The sequence below is a fragment of the Lampetra fluviatilis genome, chromosome 26, assembly GCF_964198595.1.
Source record: "Lampetra fluviatilis chromosome 26, kcLamFluv1.1, whole genome shotgun sequence".
NCBI classification, from domain to species: Eukaryota; Metazoa; Chordata; class Hyperoartia; order Petromyzontiformes; family Petromyzontidae; genus Lampetra; species Lampetra fluviatilis.
The window spans coordinates 3,392,008-3,410,684 of record NC_136300.1 but is presented as its reverse complement, the minus strand read 5'-3'; the positions used below and the strand labels follow the sequence as shown (position 1 = coordinate 3,410,684).

The following is an 18,677-nucleotide window of genomic DNA, read 5'->3' as shown; positions in this document are numbered from 1 at the left end:
GGTCCGCTTTTTTGTTGTCGTTATCGTCCATTCGTTTGTTGTTTTTCTCGCTCAGTGACAACAAACGCACGCGCGTGCGTGCGAATGAGTGAAACGTCACTTTGAAATCCTCCGACGTTTCGTTTAAAAACAGAAGACCCCCCACCCATTACCACCACCTCCCCCCCCCCCCCAAAACAAACGACGCCGCCCAAATTTTGGTCACAGCACGCGGGCAAAAAAAAACAGATGCCAAGCAGTCGCGAGGACAGCGCGACCGCCAGGCAAAACAGAACGGAGCCGCGGAATAACGCGCGAGCGCGGCACGTGTCGCCACAGCCGCTGCCGGCTCCCCCCGCGATTCACGGGGAGAGCCTCGGGCCGACGTGCAGCGGCGCGCGCGCAAAGGGGAGGGAGGACGCGGCGAGGATCGACGAAAAGAGTCAGGCCCCCCCCGGAGTGGTGGGATCCGCACGCCGCCCGCGACAGAAGCCGAGTGACGGGCCCTGCTCGCCTCTCGTCTTGGAGGGCTGAGCCACAGCAGCGCGGGGGGGTTCCAGAGGCGCGAATGATCACGGCGACGGACATTGGGGATTAATGCGAATCGGCATCTTTGAAAAGCGAACGAAAAAAATGTTGTTGTAAAACAAACGCCCCCGACAGGTTTTTTTTTTCTTTCAAGGGGACCTGTCACGCCAATGTGTCCGCGCAAGATGGTAAAGCAGTGATTTGCGAACAATGTGCGCTATGAAAGCGTGGGGTTGTCCTGTCAGAGTGACGACTGCGCATTTTGAGATGGATTTGTAGGCGCTGTCAATCTGCAGCTGAGCACGTTAATGCCGTAAAATGCACCGTGACTCGTACAATTGAACTTATAGACGTTTTTCAATCCGAATCGATCCCGCTTTAGTATGGGCCGAAATGCTCACGAGCGTACACGTTTTCTCTCGCCGGTTGCCTCTGGACGAAGTCTGTTGGAGATGTTGGCACGCTGAATGAGACAACTCATCGCCTTGCTTTCGTCAGCCAAGCACACAGCGTGCGAGCTGACACTCGAGAAGAGAATGTTTATGGTAAACACATTTATTGGACAGCAGCCACTGAACGACATCCCCCTAAAACAGACGACAATGCACGTCGCTCTCACCTATATCCTGAGGACACATCGCCGTCCCTGGAGAGAGACAGTTAATAACTTTAGTTACTAAAACAGAGTCCTTCTCCCCTCCCCCGCCGAGTTAAAATTTAAAGCCGGGAGCACATATTGATCGCGAAAACTCAATTCGGTTTTGGCGATACAAATCAAAACAATAAAAATGTGAAGCTAAGTGGTGATAATTCACACGCAGTATATACCAGAGCGGAATACGTATATATCGGTTTTTTTATTCGCCTTCCTGAAGGGTGAAAAAGGCCGCAGTAGCTGCAACAAAGTGATTGAAATATCAGCCATAAGCTTTGGCTCTTTGTGTTGCGATTTCACGGCAAAAGGAGATATCGGTGTTTGCCTGTCGCACGTTTGTTGACGTTGCAAATACCACAAGGCCCTTCGAACGCCCCGGTGGCGTTCAAGAAAAGGGCCGAGATCTGCCACTGCTCCCAACATACGAAAGCCATGCAGGATTGCATTAATGCTGTGTAGACATCTGCCAAAACAATTGGGCCAAAAAAAGAGTCATGTCTGACTCAATGGCCAGCCAGCCAGCCAGCCGTTCCTCTGTGCAGTCAGCCAGCAAATAGACCGTTCAGCCAGCCACATAGACAAACAGGCACATTCAAACATGAGTACATGAGAATTTGCGATGTCTGTAACAGAAGTGACATGGTACCCGTAAGATTCGGATAAGGCCACGGACATTCGATTATATTTATATTCGTGTTGTTTTATATACTGCTGTGCCAATGCATGGTGAATCGTTTGTCAAAAAAAATGCATGTATTATTATACATTATGGATACATGCGATGACATGTGGCTCAGAAACATGGACATTTGCAGAGAAAATAGACCAAAATTGCTGGCAATTCGACTCAGGAGGAGGAACACGTTCATTAGGGAGCCAACACAGGTTTGAGACGTCGTATTGAGTGGGCCTGGGCAGGACGCGTCGCTAGAAGGGGCGATGTTCGGTGGCTGCTGCTAGCAGGGAACAATCCCGTGATCACGCCCACCGATGAGATGAAGCGACGACACCGCATCCTGTACGGGTACCAAATGAATCGTTGCATCGCAGGGCTGCGAGAGATGGCAACGGCTTGGCGAGACCTTCATCCAAGCAGTGGATAGCTCACGGCCAGTGACGATTATGACATCCTATCGCATACACTGTGTACATTGAGAGATCGGTGTGAGGTGGGAGGCATCATATTTGGGAACGGTGTCTGCTCTTGGGCTTCAGCTGGAGGAGGCAACAGAAGGTACCGCTGCTTTTCCACGGTCAGGCGATGCCGCGTGGAAGTGGATTGAGAAACTGGAACGCTATGCCAGTAACCTCCTCATCAGCATTCGCCATCAGACAGACAGGCATCTTTGATTCTAGATTTGAAGCTTTCGTGACTGCAAGGATTCCTACTCTTAGTTCTTTCGGTAAAGTCACGTAGGTAAAAAATTAAATTAAAATTAATAAAAATAAAACAATAAAAATCACGACGTTTCGGAGGCTTGTGTTGCCTCCGAAACGTCGTGATTTAGATTGTTTTATTTTTATTAATTTTTATTTCATTTTTTACCTACGTGACTTTACCGAAATAATTAAGAGTAGGCATCTTTGAGCCCACACAGTTTTCCAGGAGAACAAATGATCTTGAGGCTCACATTTTGTGAGGGAGCAGCATTATTATTATGATTATCATGCGTTGCCTTCACACTCCAATCATACATTAATCTGACTGTATGTGACGCTGGAAACTTGAAAACCAGAGGTACTGTTTGTTGTGTTGCAAACTGAAGTCATGAGCCACCCGGCACTGTTGGGCATCCCATATTTATCAAAAGCAATTCTTGACTCGAAATGAATTATTGAATGAATGAATGCATTAGTTTATTTATGTGTGATTTCAAACAAATATTTAAACCCATATCCATGTGCACAACAGATGTTAGCCGCAGACAGCAAGGAAATTACTTTACTGGCTGGAACTGTTTTTTTGTTATGCTGGTTTTGTCCACAGGGAAAAATATATATATATCTGTGATGCAATATCCCATATGGTTATATATGGCATATGAATTATTTACACATGCATTCGTTTCCAAACGTTTTTTGTGTCTTAATAAATATTTTTTTTATCATGGCCGGCCACATCGCCAAGCTATTCAGACACATATGGATCTTGGAGGAAAGAGATTTGAAAAAAAACTGGTCATAAACAACTGCTCTGAAAAACCCTAAATGTCAAGCAGAGAAAGCACGAACAAAGCAAAAACACGACGAACTGGGTGGGAGGCTTTTAGAAAAGTACTTTAGATATAAATCTGAAGTATAAAGAAAACATCCCCTTCCTCTGAAGAGCTTTACATTATATTATTATATTCATTACTTTTGATCTCACGGCATACATTATGCCACCAGATCGACGTGCTTCAGAGGACATGAAAGTTCCTCACGAGAGAAAAAAAGAAGCGGCCCACTGGACTGAAGTGTAAAATCAACCACAGATTTGAAGAACAGCAGAACTGTCCCCCCCCCCCCGACGTATGGAATCCCGATGACGCTGCCAATTTCCCGATGTTTGTGCACACGCGGTGAGAGTATGAGCCAATACAAACTGCGAGGAATTGTTTCGAGTGAAACATGTGCACGCATTGCATACCTTTAAGTAGCGGCATACTAATCACGCCTCGTGTTTTAGCATTGACTTCTCTATTTTAATATTTGTTTCGTTATTTGTTGTCGTAGTTGTAAGGAATCAAAGTCGTGAATCACAATTTAGCAAAATGTCAGCAACATCATTCTGCAAGCATTGCTCTGAGATGAAACTTTTCACAAAATTCCCATTTACGGCTACCTTTATAACATATATATATAAAGCTCAGACATCTGACCTCCAAAGTAACCGTCTCACAAGTGCCCAGCTGTGTTCAGTTCCTTCTTAATGGAGTGGAAACGTGTTCGTGTTGCCTCTCTTCCCCTGCCCCCTCATGGCCAAACCGTAATACTGCAACAATCCAATCGGGGGCGGTGGGGGGATATCACTTTTCGGTGGGGCAAAGTGTGGGTCGGCTACAGCTCACGCCAACCCATTCTGGACAGACGAGAACAGGGTGGACTTCAACGTCCTGCGAAAATCAGCCTCTGCCGCCAGGGTCAGAGAACGCAGGTTCAATATTTAACTCGGACGCGCAGCAGTGGATGATGCTCACTCGCTTGCCTATCCATTGCCCGTGAGTGGGCAGCGCCCGTTTGGCCGCTGGCTATTAAATACCAAAGCCCTTTTTTTGGTTTGTAAGTCGCGACCGTCCAAACACAACCGTGAGCCCGGCGTGTCCGAGGCCAGGTCTCACGACGCACAGTGTAGCACTCGCACGCGTGCCCCCCCCCCCCCCATCATAACGCAAGCGCCAACAAACGCAACTCAGACGGCTGCTGGACCGCGTGTCGCTGCGCTACCGGCTACACCGTAGCCTCAACACAACGGGTGATGCACCAGTCGCTACACTTACAAAGAAATAAAACCCATTGGCCCCTGTTGTTGAGCCTTGTTTGTTACATTAGATGTCCACACGAACGCCCTCCTGCTGGAACACCACATACCGCAATATGGTACAGGCTTTGCTCTATCAGGGCACACAGAATAGCTCGAATTATGCGGCGCAAACATGCCATGTGTATAACCGCATGCGCACAAATGATGCACGATGAATGATTTCCCAACGCGTTAAACCCGCGACCCACATTTTTCGCGCGCGCCGCAGATGCATTTCCCTCGCCTTACACTTTCATGTCGCCCTCGGAAATGTGCACATCAAATGCATTAATTGGGTACCAATTAAGCGAAGCCAGCCTCGTAATTAGCGGCTACGAAGTTGAGCGGGTTGCAAGGTGGGCGTGCAATTCGAGCGAGGACCTGCTGCTCACGGAGAACGGGACTCGCCGGGACGCCTCGACCCACCGGTGGACGTTTAGGCAAGCTGACGGATTTCTGTCGACAGCCCCATCCACTATTTATCTGCCCAAAGACCGGCCCTCTTAGCAGGCCGATACACTAATGGCCAACGCTATTCAGTATTTATTCGCCCACTTCGCGAGCGGCTCATCGTGATGCGTTCTCGTCCCGTGCCACGCAAAGTCCAATCGGACAAGCATCAGTAACCCATTCGCCCAGAGTCACATGCACACTCAGCGTAAATGTAATTTAATGCCAGAGATGTGAGATTGTGTATTTTAACCCATTCCCCTTTCCGATTGCAGTTCGGAAAATGTGTCCGCCACAACACAGCCATCTGCCGTGCTCTTTGAAGGGAAATATATGACTTATTTCACTGGCTCAATTCAATTGTCGAGCCGACTTGGACGAGAAGGCGAGCACGGCTGGACTCAGTATCCAGACCGACCCAGTTTGATTCCTATATTGAGGTGATACAAAAATATCTACAGCTTTCCTCAAACCACCATGTCTCTTCCCAATCACATTTTACGATCAACTGCTATATTCTTGGTTCTTTCGGTAAAGTCACGTAGAAGGAAAATAATAAAATAATAAAAACAAAACATAATAAAATAATTATCACGACGTTTCGGCCACAACGCAAGCAGCCGTCTTCAGGTGGAGAACAGGTCTGTCAAGTAGACAGTCACATGCACACTCTGTCTACTTGACAGACCTGTTCTCCACCTGAAGACGGCTGCTTGCGTTGTGGCCGAAACGTCGTGAGAATTATTTTATTATGTTTTATTTTTATTATTTTATTATTTTCCTTCTACGTGACTTTACCGAAAGAACCAAGAAGATGAATCCCTACAGTCACGAAAGCTTTAAATCGAAAGATCAACTGCTACTCAAGAGGATCACCTCCTCCACGGTTACCTGGGCACATGGTGCAGAGCACACACCTTCATTGCGTTATAAGAAAACGTGCTGAATTGTCCCAAAGAATTCTTGGCTGTAATTCACTTAACTCACTGATAGGTCAGTTGCACGACTACACCGCAATTCAGTTGTCGTTTTTGTTTCGTTGTAGTCTTTATTCTAGATGGTGCGTTTGTTTGTTTGTTTATTTGCATGTCCACGTTACATTTGCCAGATTTGGCAACACAATGTGCCTTTGCATTCAACGCACAGCTGCCATGCCATGGGCTGGAGAGATAGAGGACACGATCGGATACTCGCATCGTGCGCCGCTAGGCAATGCCCTAGTAAAACGTGTGGGGAACAGACGCCTTCCACGCCTTATCTCCTCCTCCGACATGAATCTTTGCTGTGGTTTTGCTGATATCCTGCAGGGATTAATCTCGGGGGCTTACGCAGCCCACGTGTGAACCGACTGCCTTTACCTTCGTTGCCACTAGGGCAGATTCAAACACGGTAATAATCTACTGAAAGCTAATAACGTTGATTTTTCATGAATCACGTGGGACCCAAGCTTGTCCTAATTGTATCCGCCGCTCTCTGTGGGGCATTGCTTCCAACATGAATGTGTGACGATCACGGTTTTGTTTGTTTTCTGTGGAACTAGGTGAAGTAACTGGCGGTTATTATCGAGCAATTTTATGTTTTAAGATTTTATTGTTTTTCTTTGAACTTCTCGACAAAATAATGGTCCTCCGCTGGGAGCCAGCACAGTTTAGTAGTTTTGTTGTGTCAAGCTTAAACAGCGTAATTAAAATTAAATAGGTATAATACGGATTAAAAGTCGTCACATCAAATTATGAATCGTTGCATTTGGTGATTTTGGGATTTTAAATTAAGTCCCACCCATACCCACGCCAATTATCCCACTTATAAAAGGGCTGTACAATTTAAGTGCTCGTGTAATGCGGACCTTATAATCGTGTCAAACAATAAAGAGGGCTCAAACAATTATTGTCAACACGATCACATCTCACACGGTGGGTGCACACCCTGTGGCCATTACGACTTACTTGCTTACTGTACACCAACAAGCCCAGGTGAAGAGTGTACACACACATACCCACGTATACTTGTTGTGAAGATGTAATTGATAACCCGTGGCGATTGTGAAGCATAATTATGCACGTGGGCATTCTAACTTGACCCGAGGTGGTTTTCAAGCCATGAACTCTGAGACCGAGGATCTCATTGAGGTGTGCGCCTGATGGATTCACTCATATCACACGTGGACAGTTTCCAAATGTCATCCTAGATTTCACACATTTGTTCTATAAGACCGCAAAATTGATTAATTAGCTGTCAACTAAACATTTTCAGGGGTGGGTTTTCTTGTTGTTGTTGAATAAAAATGACTTCAGGTGCAAAACGATATTGATTTGCTGTTAAATGGCGTATTTGGGCTGTTTACTCAATTCAATTGAAAGCTTTTAGTATGCAGCGTATCACGCCGTCAGAATTTAGTGTAACAAAAAAAAAACTTGGAGAGAAATGATTGCCTCGATTTGAAATAACGTAAATTACCATTTCAAATGCCGGCGATATTGTATACGATGATGGAGAAATTGCTCAGATTGTTTTTTTTGCCTCATTAATCAATGATTGCAATTTATTTTTAACCCATCTCTTATTTCAATCGCTTCTCACTTTGCCGACTCTGACGAAGAGCAGCTCATGCAGAGAACAAATCATGAGAACAGCCCATTATTTGGACCCCCAAAGGCAGCTACGCCGCCCATGGATGTTTGCAGGCTTCTCACATACAACACTGCGAACGGACGCAAGGGTATTTAAATACAGTGAACACAGAACATTCATAAACAAAGATCCCCCGGATAGCCTTAACAGACTGTCGGGGCAAGTGCTGTTGGCGAGCGCTTATGAGAGGCCGGCACGCCACACAACGGGGTGGGGTGGCCAGCACCACGCCCGACCGCCTTTGTCTCCCCTAGTGGCGATGTTTACACATCGCACCGGGTACTCGTTTGAGGCTGAGTCGACCTAGAGGAGGCCCAGCACCGGTTCCGATAATCGTCACTTGGTGTTGGCCGTGAGTGGGAATCGAACTCGTTGTCGCCAGGTTCGTAGCGCTGCGCGCTAACCGCCACACTACCGCTCCCCTACATACACACGCACACCTACCCATGCGTATGCACACACGCGCACACAAACATCATCAGAAGGCACAAACACGCAAATCTAAAGAAGGAGATTTGTTAACGCGCACACACAACAACAAGCAATGCCACACAAACTGGCACCCAGTCACTTATGCATAGACAAGCATTCGGATTGACAGTCGGATTTCACAGCATGGGTTGGCACGAAGCTTAAAGAAAAAAACCCCACACACACAACTCTCCATCACGGAGCAAAACAACAACAACCGCCGTCCGCCACTAAGTGGCGAAGACGTCATTCACGGCGCTTGTGCCAGGCTAGGTGCACCTTAAGGTGCGCAAACGCACACACACACGCGCACAGCGGATAGGGACAATTGTCTCGGAACATCCAGAACGTCGGCTGCATCACCAGCCGCGAGCGCATCAATTGGAGGCAGATGTTTGGCACGCGTCTATCCGCACAACTTACCCCTCGGAGAGCAGAAACACCGAGCCGGGAAGGCGAGTAGCAGAGACTGAGGCGCTGTGGCGAAGAGCGGTGCAGGATGAGATGCGATGAGCTTCAGGCAACCCCCCCACCCACCCACTACCGCGCAAGCGCCTCGCTCCTGTTTGCCGTGCGTTCAGTTGTACGAGCTCACGTCTCTCTGTCTCGTGCTTCTGTCAGTCCTTCCCTTCTTCCTTCCTTCCTTCTCGACGATCAGAGCGAGCGCTTTATCCCAAGTCACTCCACCGCCCCCTCGCCGCAAAGCGCTCGGACGAAATCTTCTTGCGCTTTAACAATTCAATGAAACCTTACTGACCCATTGCGGCTGATTGTGTTTATCTCGATGCCCACACACACACACCGCACAGTGGGTATCTGGCGATGATAACAACGACGACGACGATGCTCTAAGTCGCGGCGTTGCATGGGACCAATTCCCGACGTGGGCCACGCAACTCGGTGCGGGATGCACGCCCCGTCCCGCACTGAACTCCGCTAGAAACGAGCCGCCGCACTTGAGATAAGCTCGGGGCGGGCGGGATGGCTTGTCGGGTGGGTGGGTGGGAGCTGTGGCTGGCTGGCTGGCGTGCCGTGTGTGGGTGGGTGGGGAGGGAGAGACAAGGGGATGGAGGCGGGGGCAGTGGCTTGGATGGGACGGATGGGCGATGGGGCGAAAGAGGGGGGGGGTTGGGAGGAATGAGGGAATCACTGCCCCACCACCACCACAGCAGGAGGAGCCAGGCTCGGGCGGAGGGAGGGAGGGAGGGATCTGAGAGCCGCATTGTGCATCCATTGGAGGGAGGAGACCGTGCTGGATGAGACGAGGAGCCATTGTGATGGAGGACGTATCTCACGGTGCGCTGCGCTCCGGAGCCCGATACATTTTTTTCCCCACAGCGTCTTAAGAACACACAGACACACACAATCTACATACGTGATTTAATAACTACACGGTTGTGTGTGTGTGTGAGCATCAATTGTGTCGTTCTGTATGCAAACATTGTGCATGTATATGTGCGCAATTGCAGTGCGTGCGTGCGTGTGTCAAAAAAATAATGTGCGCTCATCGTACGCGGCTCGCGTGCCTTGTGCCTTATTGATTGCCACTGCGTGTTAATTATACAAAGCAGGAGGGAGCCGGGAAGGGATGGAGGGGCACTACGGCATACAGTAGCCTATATACGAGCCCGCTGGAGTCTCGGTCGTGCACGCCTTTACACGACGGCAGTGGACCGACACAGTATCGACCACAATTGCCATTCTCGTAGAGACGCTGAGACTACTGCTGCTGCTGCTGTTTCCCAACTCATCACACGGAGAAGCGTCACGCTGCACGTCTCTCAGTGTACACCGCTCCATATGTCAACACAGCACGGCGATTTATAAAAAAATGTTTAGTACAACTATCCACGACCCCAAGTGATTAGACGTATTGTTTTGTGCTGTGATACTTACCAGTATTAAATGTTGAGTAATTAACGCGTGAGCTGTAATATATTTCGCAGGCCACTTGCCGGATGCAGGTTTCGCTCATGCCGAGTTCATCATTGCACTGGGGGGCTGTCATCTCACCCCCCCCCCATACTTAACCACCCGAGCGAGTACCAGTGGGGTCACCTACCCAGCATCGGTTTGGTGAATAATAACATACAGCGCAGTGGGCTCGCCCATGGCATCACCACTCTCTACCCTGAGCGCCCGCCAATCCAGTCGCACAGTTTTTAATATATCAAGGACACCACAGCGTGAGACTCAATGGCTGTGACAAATATGTTTCGAGTCATGCCGCTTTCGAGAGGCAACATCTGTAGCGCGATGTTCGAATCCTCCCGCGGGGAACTGACATTCTGCATTCGAGCCCCGTGTCTGCATTGGAGTGCGCGGGATGGATCGTTTTTTTTTTGAAGAGGCGAGCACACATCTCGCCCGATTCTCCCGCGACGCAAGAGGGGGTTTAAAAAAAAAATCGGGCACAACACCAACAAACACTTCGGAGTTTGTCAGGGCCAGCGGATGGGGTGCTGACAATCTGGGGCTTGTGATTTTAACCGGAGCAAGTCCGCCCGGGGCTGAGCTCCGGAAAAGTATTTCACCGCACGGGAAGCAAAACATTCCACGAGAAATTAAGCCACGTGCTGTAGAATAAACGCAACCAACAACAAAAAATGCCCGTGTGTTACGTGTAATGTAGCGGAGCCTGGTGCACGAGCCAGCAAGCGCATCTGCCGCTGTGCGTGAGTGAGAGTCAGAGACATCCATCCGCACGTCGCGGCGAGAGGCGCAGAGGCAGGACTTGGAATACCAATGTCACCGTGTGGCACAGTGTGTGTGCGTTAGAACCACGCAGTGTGTGTGTGTAAACCACACAATGTGTGTGTGTGTGAACCACACACGTGTGTGTGTGTGTGTGAACCACACACGTGGTGTGTGTGTGTGAGAACCACACACGTGGTGTGTGTGTGTGAGAACCACACACGTGGTGTGTGTGTGTGAGAACCACACACGTGGTGTGTGTGTGTGAGAACCACACACGTGGTGTGTGTGTGTGAGAACCACACAGTGTGTGTGGACCGCGCACGTGTGTGTGCGTGAACCACGCAGTGTGTGTGTGTACCACACAGTGTGTGTGTGTGAGAACCACACTGTGTGTGGACCGCACACGTGTGTGTGTGTGAACCACACAGTGTGTGTGTGTACCACACAGTGTGTGTGTGTGAGAACCACACACGAGTTCCATTTCCCCGCTCACGGCCAACATCGGTCACGGTAATCTGAGCAGCTCCTCCGCCTCCTCCTAGATCGACTCAGCCTCGAAGGAGTACAGTACCTGCTTGCGGGGTGCAAACATCAACACAGGGGGACAAAGGCGGCCGGGCATGATGCTGGACACCCACCCCCATTGTGTGCCGTGTTGGCCTTAATAGGTGCTCGCTAACAGCGCTTGCCGCAACATTATATTACGCCTACAGTGGTGATGGAGGGAATCTGTATTTTAAGATACAACACGGCAGTGAGCGGACTTCTCATTCAATCAAGTCATGTCCTACATTCACCCTTATGACATTAAAAAAAGAATAGTGCATAGTATTGGGGTGGAGCGGTGGCACAGTGATTATCACACGGGGCTGAGGCCAGGCACCTAAGTTCCATTCCTAGTCACGGCTAAAATTAACGGTAAATTATAATCTAGGCCCATCATCAACCCGCACTGACCAGCGCGGGGAAGTATGGTCAAATAATCCATCCCATCCCATGCGCAACACAGCGTGGGAAGGCTTGCATCCACCAGTGGATAGATGGGTAGCTATAGATAGATAGGGCTGTAACTACTAAAAGTGCAGTAAACTCGTACAATTACAATGTTCGTTAGGTATACACTGCAGTAGCACGATGATTCACCTTACAGTTATTTGCAGTACTGCGATTAATAGTACCCGCACTGGAACATAACGATCAGGTTAAGTTTATCATCAGCACTCCACGCTGCTGAAGCTCGCTGCTTTAATCACTTTGGTATCTCGGTCCACCTTCAGTAATTAAGTTAGCTCGGGTAGCCCCTCGGCATAGACGGTCCGATTTGTTTCGCAGTTGTGCCCCTTAAGCAAATATCTTTGTTGAGCGCACTTGCTGTACATTACTTTTGTTTTGCTCATGTATCTTACGCCTTGACTTTACACAGCCATCTTTATTTAATTATGAATGACTATGATTACTGTCAGTCTATAACAATATTTACAACGTTGAAAAAAACAGCACGTGACGTTGCATCCCTTCGAAAAACTACTGCTGGATGAAGGTCTCCCCCATGCCATGTCAACAAACTGGCCTTCTCAGGGAAATATTTAGGTTTACAGACAGAGAGAGAGAGAGTACAACATAAGCTTGGTGAAGGCAAAGGTCGGAGGTGATGTTGGGTGTTGGACTCACTGACATGCGTTTGAAAAGTTTGAATGCATTCCCAAACGCTAGCGTGCGGTTTGGGCTCTCTCATTGTGTGGATATTCCATTCAGCAGACCTACCAGTTGGCTTGAATTTGCCTGTTAGACTAAACCTCGTGCAGAGAATGGGATTATGAAACAGCATGTTTTTTTGAATGAATGGGATTATGTGGTATGCCAACGGCTTATTTGTCAAATATCATTGCAAATGTGTCGTCACAAACGTGGATCATAAAAACTGACATGACAATGCCATCATGATGCTATGATTAAAATGTTTCAAGTAAACTAGTACTATATCATAGTATATCATAGTACTATAATATTAGTATGATCAATTAAAGCGCATATACAACAGACTTACTGTATATTATTACTTCATTTACCTGGGATCATTTCCAGAACATGTTGATTAATATTCTTTCTATAATTCCAACATTTTATATGGAATTTTAATTTAATGTAAAATGTCGCTTTAGATGGGATCATTGCCAATGGCTAAACATATTGATGGAGTGAAAGTCAAGGAATGGAATACTGTTCATCCAAAAATACGTCCACGGGGGAGATGGAGTGATGGATTCATCTTATGCGTAGGTTGTTGCATTGTTGAATCACGATGGTTGGCGGTGGCCTGGGAGGCTTTTGTGCAGGAGTGGAGTGACCATGGTTGATGATGATGATTGTCGTGATGAAATGTGAGCTATAATAGGGCCTCACAACACAAATACAGTATATAGCACCACCGAGTCTCCAAAACCAGTTTTTTTTAACTATGGGTCCTGCCTTGGCCATTTGTTTGAGTATTTAACCAGTGCCAAGAGAAATCCCCACGTGGAAAATTGGAGATTCTCAGACTCTCATCCCCCCTCCACAGGCTTTCAGTGCTGCCCCCTAGAGGCGCCACCAACAGGCACTCCTGTGCATGAGACCACAACATCCTTTGAACACTGTAACCGTAACTGCGGTCCTCCCGAGCCTTTGTTACCGGAGCTCAAATATTACTTCTGCACGAGAAATGTGTTGCCGGAAATAAAGTAATTACTTACATGGTCGTCTTATTTTTGGACTCGTATGGATTGTCTGAGCTATGGTCTGTCCACCGCTGGTTGAATGTCTCCCTGAAGCGTCAACAATACCTCGTGGTCTTACGATGCCACGTACCATCTCACTCCTGCACGCGAGTTCATCTCATCACTCCATATCCGTGATGGTCGTCCTCTCTCAAACACATTCTTTCCTCTGGCTAACCGTTCTGCCATCGTTCCTATCCATCACCAATAGTGCTTTAACCCACTGTTCCATCAGCACGCCCCCACTTCCGTAAGATTTCAATACGAGATCCATAATTTAGCATGCATTCTCATATCCACGAGGTCTTCCGCCAGTCTCTCACTGTAATTCCGAGTGTGTTGTTTCACCACTTTTATTTGAACACATTTTCAGCTTGAAAATTCAGAGTTGTAAATGACGAGAAAGCAGGTGGCAGCAGAGAAGTCCCATCGCGACCGTGTGGTTGGCCACAGTTTCCCAACCGTATAGAGTCCTTGGTCTGAGACACAACGAAACAAACATTTCACAAGGCTAAGCTCTTGTACATGCAATGTCACATCTTTGTATGTGCTGTTCAATCTATTCTCAGCGTTGAACTGTTCAACTCTACAATACGAATCACAATGTTATACCCATTGCCCAGGAAACCTGCACTTCGTCTCAATAAGAGGCCGTCCATAAATAACGTCACGCGATTTTGGACAAAAGTCAGACCCCCCTCAAATATGACGTCACAAAGCTCTGCCCCCCCCCCCCCCCAAAAATATAAAAAACATGCTTCAAATCGCTTTAAACTATTGTCATTGTAGTGCGTATTCAATGTGGCGCTGCACTCTGATGTGTAGGATAAATTTTTTTTCATCAAAAAGTCTATCATTAAGTAGAACGTGTTGTCTATATTTATTTAAAGTTGCGCATTTTGATGTAACGGTACATTTTTCAAACCCCCCCCCCCCCCTCGTCACACATCGTCACAAATGTCTGACCCCCCCCCTAGGTGCGTGACGTCATTTATGTACGGGCCCTAAGGAACTCGCTTTGTCAAGAGAGTCACGTGTTTTTTTTAATGTTTGGACAATTCCATCCATGAGGAATCTGTCATGGAGGAGGAAAGTGGAGTACACATGGAAAATCCATTCACATTAGTGGATAACAGTCAAAGGTCTGCACGGATAGACCAAAGCGTACATTTGTGTACTGCCTACTCCAGGCCACCTAGCAGCCCAAACCTACAGCACTGGGTATTTTCAGGCCGTCTCCTATCAAAGTACGAACTGGACACCGATCTGCTTAGGTTCTATTTAAGTGTGAATTGGTCACGGGTTTTGTGTATTTGTAAGCAGTTGCATTGTTTGCTCTCATTACATTGCCTTTAGTTTCACCCACCATTGGGAGGCAGTTTACTAGGTTCATTGATGATGGAGACCATATATTAAGTGTTTGTCACGAGCCTTGAGCAACGTAGAAATGTGTGCTGATCCTCTCCCTTGAGTGAAACCAATCAACCTCGGGGCCACATTATATTGGGCACAAATACATTTGTGAAGGTTTTCAGATTTGTCTCATTGCAAGCATACACTTGACCATATTTGTGCCAAGCCTCGACTCTCTGGCCCTTGTGGAGCATTATTAGATTGTACATCCGTGAGTAACAATCCGATCTATGTATTCCATGTGCATCTCTGATGAGTGGGAAATGTAACCGTTCGTCTTGAAGAGCAGCCGTATGCGAGTGTACGCGCGCTCCTCACATTACACGCAGCCAAACACAGCCGCAGACCATCTGTCTGAGATATGCCAAGGCTCAGGGCAGAGCCTTTACGTACGACGCACGCTTTGTTACGATTTCACTCGTATGTTTATTCCCTTACATCTTTATTTACTGTGCGCACGACAATGCACGTACGAGCATTGTGTCAAGCGATGCCAACATGTACATCTACGGATTGTTTCCGTTTTACACATTTGTCTTACGTAACAAATTTATAAAACGTTTGTAAAACTTGATAGGATCACTTCGAATGCAAATGTGGACGACCCACCAACAAAAAGAAATACTCATTCGATGCATAAAAAGATATTTGATTAAAATAAATAGTCTAGGATGTAGTTAATATAACGCGTGGCGGATTCCGTCCATTCACAGACAGTTAAAACGTGAGCGGGGGAAAAAAATGGTCAAGCTGCAGCCCTGCGATTTCCTGCTCAAGTCACTGCTTGCAGAACAGCCTCCACTAAAGCGAGGCCATGAGCACTCCTCCAGAGGGCATTTTGCCCACTCTACCACGGTGGCACGACGCCTTAGAAGAGGTGAGAATACGCACACCATTCCCGACCACACACAACCCACAAATCGATGAACCGTTGCGGCATAAACAATGCGTAAATCACAGCACACAATGCCCGGAGTGGACGTTGATGAGAAACCACTTGCTTCTAAAAAAAACACAAAACACGTTGCCCAACGTATTTGAATACACTTTGATTAGAACATTTGAAGTTTCTTTATATTTTCTTCACCACAATGAGTTGTCTGGGTGAAGCTCAAATTAGTTTAGAGAAGCGTACACTGCGAGAACTTAGAAACGAAGGCTGGGCTCGCACACGGCCTGAGAATTAGTGTCCGTCATGCGCTTTGTTTTACATGATACATGGTCACACCAGCACAGTGAATCGTATAAACATTAGCGCTACGTGGTGTGTGTTTGGGTATAATTAAGATCCCAACGAGGCCCAAACTAAAAACTTTTATACAGCTATAACGGAACACAATTTTACGATCGATAAGCACAAAGCTACAATACACATACATGTATTTTAAATGAACTGACAAGACCTGACATGATCAAGTCCTGCTCATCAGAATCTTTATTTACACTGGAGGAATCCGATGAGCTATAAAGCTCTTCATCACAGATGCCCAGTTGGAGTGGATCATAAAGTTACAACAACAAATATGAAAATACGACACGAGTGCAAAGTATCGGAAGGGCAGGAAAATCATTACACATTTGAAATCAACATCTACGTTTATGTTAACAGATAAAGCATTTAGATTCTTTTTTTACACGCTTTCTATTAACTCACTCTGTGTGTTGTTGTTGTCGTATCCTCAAATCGTGTAACTCAATTTTAACCCACTTCCCAATGTGGTATCGACTGCAAACTTGGTATACTTATGTCATACTGATGACAATACTATATTCTTTCATGGAAAATAAAAACTATATTTTAACCATCTTTTTACACGCTTTCTATTAACTCACTCTGTGTGTTGTTGTTGTCGTATCCTCAAATCGTGTAACTCAATTTTAACCCATTTCCCAATGTGGTATCGACTGCAAACTTGGTATACTTATGTCATACAGATGACAATACTATATTCTTTCATGGAAAATAAAAACTATATTTTAACCATCTTTTTACACGCTTTCTATTAACTCACTCTGTGTGTTGTTGTTGTCGTATCCTCAAATCGTGTAACTCAATTTTAACCCACTTCCCAATGTGGTATCGACTGCAAACTTGGTATACTTATGTCATACTGATGACAATACTATATTCTATAAAAAAAAACATTAGTTTGTATGTTATGCTTCGGCTTGGGTCTAATTGTCCACGCTCAACTAACGTTGGCTGTAACTCACCATGGTCCCTTATGTCGTGGAGTTCTGCCATTACGAGTACGCTACATTTCATTAAAGCGTGTTTTTAAAAAAGTATTTTTAAATGTTACTTATGTAGAAGCGACCTGGCCACAAGTGATAGCTCAACGAAGGGGCTCATCACGTGTCTGATTCTCGTCCAGGGTCACATGTGGTGGCACAGGAGACACTTTTGTCCCAACCTTTTCCTTTCATCGATTCGTCACGTCATCAAACTGATTGTCGGTTGGGTCATCGATTACGTAAATCATCCGACAGGCCACATCCAATAAAAAAAAATCCTTCGGTCAGATAAGCATAAATGTGCCCATTTTCGTCAGATCTCGGAAGCTAGATATGATTGAGACTGAGTAATACTCGGACGGGTGACCGCCAGGGCTCGCCACGTGTTGTAGACATGGGGTGGGCGAGGTGTATGTATGTTGAACTTCTTTCAAACCATATGTAGCCAACCGCGCTCATCGGAGGGGAGGCAAAGAGTTGGCAGTGCTGAAAGTCACCCCCTAGTGTGCATGGGGTTTCACCCGAGCACAGGAATGCAGTTGCCTCCCACGAGCAAATCGCACAGTGGAATCAGCCAAAACATCCCTTTGCTACGTGGACTCTCATTAAAAAAATAAAAAGTCCTGAGACTCTTTGAATTTTTTCCCGAGTATAAAAGTGGTATTATTATTATTATGTACACTGCAACATAACGTTCCCCACTGTGGGGCCAATCGGAAGGTTAAGCGATATAATCATCACGCTTGGATGTTAACACACGTGTTGTACTACAGACTCAGTGAGCCTTCTCAGGTAAATAATTTGCATCATTATGATGTGGGGGCTCGCTAACAGCAACTTTCAGCACCGACGGTCTGACCAGGGTGAAATTGGGGTCTTTGGGTTTGATTTAGAACAAGGCACTTTACAATGCTACTGAATTATAAATACGATGTGTCAGGGCACTGGGCGAGTCACGGACACACACACACACACAACATATGAAACTGAAATTTAGGTCACAGTAAAAGAGTTCGTGAGCGGAGTGGTGGTGCAGCAGCTAAGAGCCACTGCGCTATGAATCCGGCGACCTTGGTTCAATTCCCAGCCATGGCTAACACCAATTCTGCCCCCCCGCCCCCCACTTCTCAACCCGCACTGACCAAAGTGGCAAAGCACCTTCAAAATAACACAGCGTGTGGGGAGGGCCTTCATCCAGCAGTGGATTGAGGAAGAAATAAACATTTCAAACAACGTTTGCACACGTGCGCACCACTGCGGCTTGCAAACACGGGGATTCTCTACTCTTTGGGTTTTTTTTCGGTAAAGTCACGTAGGTGAAAACTTAATAAAAAAGAAAACAACTAAATTAAATCACGAC

At 46.7% G+C, this 18,677-nt stretch overlaps 1 protein-coding gene across 1 annotated transcript in view; it reads right to left on the bottom strand.

Annotated features, from left to right (window-relative positions):
• Positions 1-9,195, bottom strand: part of LOC144941968 (cadherin-7-like) — a 131,523-nt gene extending 122,328 nt beyond the window's left edge. The window contains exon 1 of the mRNA XM_078868532.1: positions 8,640-9,195. The gene's annotated coding sequence lies outside the window, so the exon portion shown is untranslated. The remainder of the gene's footprint in view (positions 1-8,639) is intronic.
• Between the last annotated feature and the right edge of the window lie 9,482 nt (positions 9,196-18,677).